Source organism: Paramisgurnus dabryanus, chromosome 24, assembly GCF_030506205.2.
Source record: "Paramisgurnus dabryanus chromosome 24, PD_genome_1.1, whole genome shotgun sequence".
In the NCBI taxonomy this organism is placed as follows: domain Eukaryota; kingdom Metazoa; phylum Chordata; class Actinopteri; order Cypriniformes; family Cobitidae; genus Paramisgurnus; species Paramisgurnus dabryanus.
Window position 1 is genome coordinate 25,372,480 of NC_133360.1, and position 10,565 is coordinate 25,383,044.

Below are 10,565 nucleotides of genomic sequence, written 5' to 3' on the forward strand. Positions count from 1 at the left end.
AAACAATAACAACAAAGTAATATGTTTATAAAAGTAAGCTGTAAATATTTTTATATTCAAATATTTATTTGTTTTTGTTTTAAATATATATTTATTTTTAACCATATTCCCATTTTCTATTTTATCTATTGTTTTATTTACGTATTGTTTTTGTATTTCTTTACTGTATTTATTTCTAAGCGGAGTTAACCCTAAAAAGAAATCAAAAGTTACTTTTTAAATCCCACATTGCATTAATGATTATTAATTATTAATGGTATTTGTTAGTTAATTTTTACCAACTTATTGTAAAATGTATTTCATTTCTAATCAACCCTGTCAAAACTGTAACCAGTGGAAATGCATAAAGTCCAATAAAATCTCATGTTTATTTATTTATATATCAGTGGTAACCATCTGCCGAAAAAGTAATGAAGACAATTTATATGTATATAAAATGTATGTTTTATTGAACCAATAAAGAGAGAATTTTATTATAACATTATTTTCTGACTTATTTCGGACAGCGGGGCACAAACTAACACTTTTTTGCTTTGGCTCTATCATTCAAAAAATTAAAATTTTATTCATTTTTTTAAACAATCACCACACACATCTGTCCTACAAATGAACACTTAAAGTTTGTTTGTGGGACCTACCGTTACCGTACAATTACACCGAAAGTGACAGGAGGGCAAACGTGACAACTTACCCCATAGGGTGGGGATCATTGTAACAAACAGGGGGTTTGTTGTAACATCTACTAGAAATTTTAGTTAAAAACACAAATAATTCAATAAAGTTCTGTCTATATACTAAAGGTGGATATTGTTTATATATCTGCATATAATAGATCAGGGCTCCAGACTAACTTTTTTCACTAGGAGCACGGCGGCCCCAACTGAAAATATTAGGGGCGCAACCAGAAAATTTAGGGGCACACACTGTAAATCAACATGCTAACCAAATATTCACATTTCTACTAATTTCCACTGTATTACTAATAAATACTTTAATGATGGATGCAGAAAGTACAATGTGTTGTTTTTAAATTCAGTGTCACTTTACAAAAAAAGGTCAAATTTACTGGTCGCACGTGTGCGACTGGATGTAAAATTTAGTGGCACACTCTCAAATTTTGGTGACAAAATACCAACATTTGGTGGCAGTCTGGAGCCCTGTATATAGATATCCACACACTCATCCATTAATGATTCTTCATCTAACCATCCGTCTATTATGCATCAATGCATAGAAATATATATTTTTGAAAGGGCTGCAAAATTAAGACAAATCATAATTGTGAGTTATTTCCCTTGACATTGTATCAACAGTTATAATTTTGATGAGTAGTATTTAAACTGTTTTCATTTCATTATCATTGTATACCTGAGACTTAATTGTAACACTGTGTGACAACCAGGGGCGTCAGTTTGTGTTGAAAAGTGGTGGGGACAAAACATCAGATGAAAAAACACTACAGCAGAATGGGAAAAATACTGAATAATGGCGCATAAAAAAATGGGCATAGCGTAGGCCAGTCAACAACACAAAAATACTCAGCATAAATCCCTCAACAATGTCAACTGCACATGTAACAGTCCCTACAACACCAGCTCAACCGAACAGTGCCAATACACTATACTGTAGAAAACAGTAGCTGGTTAAGTCAATGATTACAATGAAATTCATTACATATGGAAAAGAAAACACACCATAAGCATAAAACACAACATGTTTGACCCTGGACCACAAAACCAGTCGTACGCTGCAAAAAAACGATTTTCAAGTAAATATTTTCTTAGTATTTTTGTCTTGTTTTCAGTAAAAATATCTAAAAATTCTTAAATTAATGCGCTTTTTCTTGATGAACAAATTTGTGCATAAAAAATCTGCCAATGGGGTAAGCAAAAATCTTGAACATTTTTCTTAAACACTAAATTCAACTTACCCCATTGGCAGATTGTTTTTTTTTTTTTTGCTTGTTTTATGCACAAAATCACTTAAATTTGATATTTTTGGTCTAAAAACTAGATTTTTGCTCATCAAGAAAAAGCATCTTAATTTAAGATTTTTTTGATATTTTACTGAAAACAAGACAAAAATACTAAGAATTTTTTTCTTGAAAATCCGACTTTCTTTCTTATTATTTTTTCTTGTTATCAGTAGAAATATCTAAAAAAATTTAAATCAAGATGTATTTTCTTAATGAGCAAAATGACTTCAGAAAATAAGTCACATTTTTAGACAAAAACTATACAATTTAAGTAAATTTGTGCTTAAAACAAGCAAAAATATCTGAATGGGGTGAGAAAATTTTGCTTAAATTAAGTGTTTAAGAAAAAAAGAAATCTTATTTTTAGATTTTTTTCTCACCCCACTGGCAGATTTTTTTGCTTGTTTTAATCACAAGTTCACTTAAATTGTATATCTTTGTCTATAAACTAGACTTATTTTCTGACGTCATTTTGCTCATCAAGAAAAAGCATTTTAATTTAAGAATTTTTTTATATTTCTACTGAAAACAAGACAAAAATACTAAGTAAGAAAGTCAGATTTGCAGTGTAAGTCGCACAGGTATTGTTTGATTTTTCAGAACATTTTAACCAAATGCTTTCAAAAAGTGGTGGGGACAAAATCAGACATTTCAAAAAGTGGTGGGGACATGTCCCCAGTGTAAATGACACCTATGGTGACAACTAACCCCAGCTATCAATCCCAGCTATCAGTTACTTAAAGTTGCTGATGACATGTTTTAAAATGGTGTTATTTTTTTAGGTAACAAGACAGTGAATAAAATAATATAAGGTTGGATTTGGTGACTTACACACCCAACTCAGAAAAAAAAACATAAGATGAAGAAATATACTTTCATGCCACCAATACACTCTTTGTTTAATATCTTAATGAAAAACAAATCAAAACTTTTCACAGATTCAAAGATGATCCTCTTCTGACAGTAAGAGAAAAAGACCAAAAGCATAATATGTAAAGTATAAATATGTAAAGTAGCCGTGTTACAATTAACCCCGTGTTATATTGTGCCCCCCTCACCCCTACTATCTTGGCCAAAAGCAAGGTGACCACAAATACACATTTAAAAAACTATAGAAAGTTATGTGGTCACTTGGCTGGTGTTACCTATTTCATAATTCATGTTATCACATGCCGGTGCTTATGTCTCAATGTAACACCAATCCCCTAAGAACAGTAGCAGTGAAATATGATACACATCCACTTTAATTACATCATTCAGATATTCATAAAACTTTGTCAGTAGACATATTTGTTGTAAGTACTTCTGCATTGTTCTGACAGCAGTTTGAAGTTCCCATGTCACAGGACAAATAACATTTGACAGTGAGAACAGCAAACATCAGGGGGATTTATTTTGCCTGGTATTAAAATACATATGCACTGCCAAGATATGTTTGATATAATTCATACACTGTATATATATAGTTCAGCTTGCTCAGCCTGATGTAACTGCACTTAAACATTTGAGATATATAGATATTGTACATTATAAGGATGTAGATTATAAAGGTTTATTACATTATAATATTTATTTTCTGTATTTTACACTAAAATGTTGTTAAAGCAAACTGAAGTGTCCTCGGTGGACCTTTTCTTAAAAGTTTAGTTAAAATAAAACTACAGTACCACCACACAGACATCAACAACGTACACCGTTACTAAACCTGACAAAGGTATGCATGCTGACTATAACAACAGCAGCTGACTATACTCTCAAGCATGGTAAGTGTTAGCTGCGTGGATTTTAGACATGCTAAAATTCTGTGTCATCCAGGCTGAGGTCTCAAAATATATCATGAGATAGTAGCATCAAATATTGATTTTGTTTACTTTTTAAATGCACTAGTGCCGTGGTTAGATGTGGTGCACATTAAGGGGCGGTATTATCCCCTTCTGACATCACAAGGGGAGCCAAATTTCAATGAGATATTTTTTTACATGCTTGCAGAGAATGGTTTACCAAAACTAAGTAACTGGGTTGATCTTATTCACATTTTATAGGTTGATAGAAGCACTGGGGGCCCAATTATAGCACTTAAACATGGAAAAGTCAGATTTTACACAAAAATGACTTTAGCTAGGTTATCTAAGCTACATTTAAACAAAAGTTTTTTGTTTTGTTTTGCTATTTTTTGTTTAGTTTGTTTGTTTAAATGTAGCTTCAATACATTGATTCCATCAATATATTTTGTAAATTGAATAAATCATTTTTTAGTGCACGTTATTTTGATTTTACCCGACGTTTCATTTACACATTTTATATAACAAATTATTTGCATATCAAATGTATTTACATTGATTATATATTTTAAATGGCATCCTTTACAATTGAATGAAAGAGTTTTTCATTAACTTAAAAATATCAGTTAAATAATTTATTCAAAATATGTTGTCAAAGAGTCAACCATTTAGTTGACTACATCAAAGCAAAAAATTCTTGTGGGTGATATTTATTAATTTAGAGGATAAAATTATTAAGATCGATAACTCGATTAGTCTCTTTGGTGAAGTACTGGTCTAAACTAGTCATGGTTTAAGATTAACACAGTTGCACCAGTAGATGGTAGTAAAAGCAAGGCGATCATTCATACATTTAGTTGCTTCCCAGTTTCAAAACGAGATAAAATGTTTGTCAAAACATGTTTATTATTATATTATCATGTTTTTATTGTGTTTTATTGTGCTACTTAGCTGTATATTTTTTTAATTTCAAAACAAACCTACTGCAGTTTGTTTGATATTTGTCGGAATCAAAAAATGAGATTTTTGAAAAATGAATTATCTCGTTTTGGAACCAAACTCTTCATATAATTTTCATTAAGCGAAGAATAGAATGGGGAAAATATTTCCATATACTGTCAGTTTTTTTTTTTTTACAAAAGCTGTATGTGACCCTGGATCATAAGTAGCACAGGTCAACAATAGCCAACAATACATTGTATGGGTCAAAATGATGCATTTTTTAATGCCAAAAATCATTAGGATATTATAAAGATCATGTTCCATAAAAATATTTTGTTAATTTCCTATCGTAAATATTAAAAAAAATGTATTTATCATTAGTAATATGTGTCGCTAAGAAGTTCATTTAGACAACTTTTGACATTATAATAGTATTGTAACCTCATCTGCAGGTCACACATGATAATCAAACACATGCATTTCCCAATAAATAGGGGGAAGTACTTAAAATTGCTGTACGCTTTAGAACCTTAGACTTCCTGAAAAATATTTTAACTTTTTTTGCACCCTCAGATTTTTAAATAGTTGCATCTCGGCCAAATATTGTCCTGTCCTAACAAACCATATATCAATGGAAAGCTGATTTATTTATGATGTATAAATCTCAAAATATAAAAAATAACTCTTATGACTGTACACATTTATATAAAGTATACATTTATCATCGTTAATCACTACACATCACATTTGTCAGGAAAAGCCTTACAGCAATTTTAAGTACTTCCCCCTATTTATTAGGAAATTTATGTGTTCCTACGACTATAGGAGCGGCCTCGCCATATGTTTGATTAAGCATGTGTGACCTGCAGATGAGGTTACAATACTTTTATATTGCACCAGATCTGTGCACAAGACAAGCTTCACTTAAAGCTTTAACAAAAGAACAAAGACATTTTCTCTCAGCAATACGTCCGAGTATTGAAAAGACCTTTGGCACTTTCATAGCTCTTTTATGTTGTCAAGCATTCCCGGAGCCCAAATTTACTTGCGCTTCTCATGATGACCGCCCACCTCTGTGTTTATTAGGAACTAGCTTCCTAAAATCAACAATATTGCTTTGGCCTTGACTTCACTGCTGTGCTATTTCATATTCAATGCGAGTTCCTTTGTTTATGAGCATTTTTTAGACTCCATAGTGATTAGCACCATAGGCTCAATTCCTGAACACGTATACCGTAAGTGGATAATAGTGGCGGTGACATCATCACGATCAATTGTTATTTTACGTTCCTCGAGTCCACAATGTTCGAATTGGTCATGCAGGTAGTTCGCCCTTGCATTGTCTCAGCCTGAATATTTTTGGCGCAACAATTTTATGTCTCACTTTATAAAGGGGAACCTTCCTGTCTGTTAGGATTTCCCCTTGTTTTCTCCAACGTGCAGTTTAACTAAAATAATCAACAAGGGTGTGACAAATAAGTTGAGTATTCAATCTCGGAAAAATTGACTGAACTTGGTATAAAGGTACAGGAGCATCTGTTTTTGGATCTTGCTGATACACATCACATTAAGCTGGTAGAGCATTGCAATAGCAATCCTAAGGTCATGTGTTTGATGCCAGGAAACACACATATTGAAAAAAAATGTATATCTTGTAATGCACTGTATGTTGCTTTGGATAAATGCATAAATGTAGATGTATAACCACCATGTTCATTTTCAATGTAGTACCTATATTTGTGTTATGCTTCTTTATATAGTGGATTAGAAGGTGTTGGTTAATTTTGCGTCTATGTCCATGAATGTGCATATGTATAAATAAAAAACATTACATATATAAACATTATGTGTGCATGTTCATATCTGCAACGTGAGAATGTATGAGAACGTATGTAATTATTTTTTAATGAGCCAGATCTATTATTTGCATGTACATACAGGCTTTATTGTGGAATGGACGTATGCCATTGTTTACATTCATGTCGATTTCTTGTAATTACGGTCATGTCGGTACAGCAAGAGAAAATAAATATACCTGGTCATTTGTCTTATTATAAAGAAGTTTACTCCACAGTGTGATCCAGATCTGTGGCCAATCAAAATTTTTACAAAAAGGTTTGGCTCTGTTTAATCGCAGTTTTGGGAATATTGCAACATCTGGTGTTTATATTGCAAACGGTCAATAAAGTGGGACATACGTGAAAAATTAAGTTTTTGAATGAATCCCAAAAAATGGCTAGGTCTTTCATTTTAGTTAGAGAAAAATCATTAAAACAGTCAATTGTGGGTGTTTTGGGTGGTTGACTGGGAATTGCTAAGTTGTTGCTCGGTTCTTGCTTGGTATACACTAGAGATCTTCTCGAATCCAAAGAAATGTACATGACCCGTATCACTTTTTACCTGAACCCGACGTGCATAAATCATTGTTTTTTTAAAGAAAGACCCGACCAGAGACAAATCAGAGAAAATTAGCCCAGAGTAGAAAAGCGCTGTGCTCCTGATTGGCCAGCTAATCTGTACGTTGAAATTGGTCTGCATACCTCTAACTTCAGCAGGAAATGTGATGCCCCTTACCATGTTTGAAAGATTCGCTCACAATGCAATGCTAACAGGAGTTAACTTACAGGCTGTGAGTCCAAAGCGAGAGGAATTATGATTGTCAGCCTTTACTACATCACCAATCACAGGAATCCGTGTGTTTTTTGTAATAGATTTACGTTGGAGACGATAACTCGCGTCATCGTTACTTTGGGTTTCGTACTTTTTGCATATTGTTAATGTACTAATATACACTTACACACCAAAGGAAATGTAAAATCATGAATCGGAAGATAGGTGCTCTTTAACAAGGTTCGGGAGGAGCACGTTCAGATAATTAACTAATTCGGCACAGGTGTAACTAATTTAGCTAATCAGCCTAAACACTACATACTGTATTATGGCTGTTACAATGTTTAAATAATCATCTAAACGCGATTGTTTGACCTCACCGCAATGTTTTCAGATCACCGCAATGATTGCACATCTCTCTAAAAAACACAAGGGGGGGCTGCAGCACATGTATAAATGAGACAGTATCAGATTACTTTTAAATATGAGTTATGTGTTTTAATATTTACTGCAAGGTAAATCTTGCAAAAGATTTAAATAATCACAACAATATGTGAAAATTATTTCTTAAACTAAGAAATAAATGTATAAGAAATAAATTCCCATAAAACAGGCAATTATTCATTATAATCGGCACAATTTATTAGGCAAATTTCATTATCGTGACAGCCCTACTACATATACATGCATCCTACCTACCTCAGTCCTGAGATTGTTTTCCGACATCCCTCCAACACCCCACTCTAATCTGTTTTTCCCACTTTAGGGATGGGGGAGTTCTCCGGGTTCGGGCCGTACCCCGGATTTGGAGTTCGGGCTTCACTCCGGAGCCCTCCCCCAGGACAGCACGCAAAAATATGCTTACGTTCGCAATCAGATTAGATGTAAGGGTTATAACTTATGAAGTATATTATATTGCATTTCTGTCAAGAAATCTTTAAAAAGTTACACATTGCACCTTTAAATTAAATCATCACTATCTCCTTTACATTTGGTGCTCATGGTATCATGGCTCATGATAAAAGCCAAATGCATGAATGAAATGAAAGATCCTTATATAAATATGTGCATTGAAAATCTTCAAATTCATTTTCCAGGGAGAAAACATATTATATATCATATTTTTGAGCAATAATGAATACCTTGCAGAAAACAATACTCTTCAAAACTGAATCGAAGGGTTAGACATAAGTTCAAATCCTAAAGGCATAGGTATGGCTCATATCCCTCAGTCATGTAGGTCTGAATCTGCTAGTTGCATTATCATCTGTCAGCCAAAAATCATAAATTGGAAGACTAGAGCAATTGTGAAAGTGATGCTTGTTTTAAAAAACGCCACTAAAAATGTATAGCAGCATAAATAAATGCCATTAATGATTTACAGTAGTGCAATAAACAACGGTTCTTATAGTGCAGAGCTGATTTAGTGCATCTTAATCATGCACAAATCTCAGCGACGGTAAATCAGCAAGCTTCTTCTCTAGAAGTTCAATGGAATAAATGGTCACCTGCACTATGAATCACATGTTGGCGGCTGCACGCTGTGTCCCTCTGCTGGATTATAATTAGAAACAAGCCTAGCGCTGTGCGGGGGAAACGGTTTGGTAACAAAGAAAGGAAAGCGTTCACATCATACAGGCATGCAGAGTGATTGCAGCTTGGCATTTTTTCATCGGACTTACTTAGCTCATTACCACACACAGGTGAAGGGCAAAGACTGAAGGCCTCGAGGGGCAACAACACCGCAGCCCCAAGCTGACTAACAATGAATAATCTGTGACTAAATCGTGAAAGAGACCTTGGTATGTGTCACGCCGACCCTGTATTGTACAGCAGATGATTGAGAGCCAGCTAATAATGTGTACTGGATGTTTAAAGGGTTTGTAAACATTTATGTTGGCTCAAGGGCTTAGACACTGCTTGCTTTACTTATTAAACACAAAAACCGTAATCACAGGTGGGACTTTACGGTTTTCCCCAAGATACAAAGATTGGTTATCGATATGCATGCAAGCCAATGTATGACTCTCATGGGTGGATCAGGTTATAAACTGGGTATGAAATGGCTTCTGTTGACAGGTTTCACGCACAAGATTTTGCGCAAGCTTGCAGAGCTCCAGGACCAGGTGCACAATATGAACATACTGTATATCAATGATGAATATTGGAATATACTGCAAAAAGAAAGTTCATGTTTGCGGATTGACGTAGAGACGTGTACTCACCAATGCTGTCTCTTTGATCCACATGTGTTCAACCTTTTCAACCCTGTTTAATAGATACGATGCATTACCCAGAGTCCTGGTAACAATGAAAAGTGTTCAAATTTCAAGATTTTAGCTTGATACATAGTTTTATCTAATGTGCATGGGTGTTTTACATGGACAAAATTTTGCATGGACATTTTTACTAAAAAAATAAAAGACTGCGTTTGCAAAGTATGCATAAATCAGAAAAATAATAGCATTTCATGACTTTCATAACAATTCAGTCCATTATATAATTTTGTAATTACCATAATTGAAAAAAAGTAATTCTCATTAATGCAACATGAAAAATGTATTTAAAAATATATATAAAATATTATTATACATACTGCATTTGTTTTATGTTGAATAGCACGTTGCATTAATTAGCCAATCAGAATCGAATACTCGAACCACTCCTAATAAGGTCATATGAGTTTACCTCAATTTCAAAAACGACCAAGACCGGTTCAAACTTTGCTTTCATTGCTATGGACTTCAAAGCAATCGTTGGACTCTCTTGAAAAGAAGATAACAGAAGGTAAGATACTGCTAAAACGTAGAAGTGAATGATATGTAGGTGAAACGACATACCAGTAGAAATATATGGGTAGAAATTTTATCGTTTCCGTGTCAGTTTTCCTGTCTGCCACGTCACGCTCTGCTACTACTTAAACATCTCTTCAGATAAAAAATATTCACCCGAAGTTGTTAAAGTGTATTTACAGTCTAAATAGATTGACGTGATGACATAAAAAGCTAATTTAATCCATGATATTGTGCTTGCTCGACGACTTCATGCGGCGCCACTAGACCTGATAGGCTGATGACGTCAAAGTACCGCGAGGGCGAGTCGAAAGTAGATTTCTCGCATCGTTCTCGCGTTATTTTGACGTCTTTCGCCTGTCGGTTTTTGGAGCACCGCATGAAGTCTTGTGTTCAGTTGTCTTGACGAATGACTCGTATGAATCGATTCTTTTAATGAATCGTTTCAAATGAACTTACAACCTT